The sequence below is a fragment of the Callionymus lyra genome, chromosome 1 (assembly GCF_982586985.1).
Source record: "Callionymus lyra chromosome 1, fCalLyr1.hap1.1, whole genome shotgun sequence".
Lineage (NCBI taxonomy): Eukaryota > Metazoa > Chordata > Actinopteri > Syngnathiformes > Callionymidae > Callionymus > Callionymus lyra.
This window is the reverse complement of record NC_141818.1, coordinates 26501986-26502461: the sequence shown is the minus strand read 5'-3', so window position 1 is coordinate 26502461 and position 476 is coordinate 26501986. Positions and strand designations below refer to the sequence as shown.

General features: G+C 28.6%; 1 long non-coding RNA gene across 1 annotated transcript in view; it reads right to left on the bottom strand.

The window, feature by feature from the left end:
* Positions 1-368: 368 nt before the first annotated feature.
* LOC148088659 (uncharacterized) overlaps positions 369-476 on the bottom strand; it is a 1092-nt gene continuing 984 nt past the window's right edge. Inside the window, exon 3 of the long non-coding RNA XR_015713574.1 lies at positions 369-476. This exon is cut by the window's right edge and continues 101 nt beyond it. This is a non-coding gene — a long non-coding RNA (uncharacterized LOC148088659).

Here is a 476-nt window from a genome sequence, read left to right as displayed (position 1 = left end):
ATTTCTTTCCACAAAACTTGAAAAAACACGTATTAGCATTAACTTCGCATTTAGTCAAGAAAGTCGTTATTTTTTTTATCACAATATAGGTACTCACTATGCAACCAACGTAACATAAGAAACAACAAAAGTATTTCAACCCTTGTCAAAAAACTTGTGGCATCAATCCTCGCAAGAAAATGCTTTTTAAAACAAAAAACACGCTTGAATACTTATATTATAATGACCAAAAATCTATTAAAAAACTTAAAATATAAAATTCACAAGCAAAAAACGCTTTTTTCAACCAATAGAAGTCCACGGCAGTTGACCGTAAAACTACTTTTATAAATAACTCGATTAAGACCAAGTAAGCCGTTTTTTCCCTCTTTTAAAAATAAACTCGCAGCATAAAACTTACAAGAAAAAAAACTCTTTTTTAACCAATAGAAATTCAAGAAAGCTTATCTATAAATTTCTTCCCACAAAACTTAAAA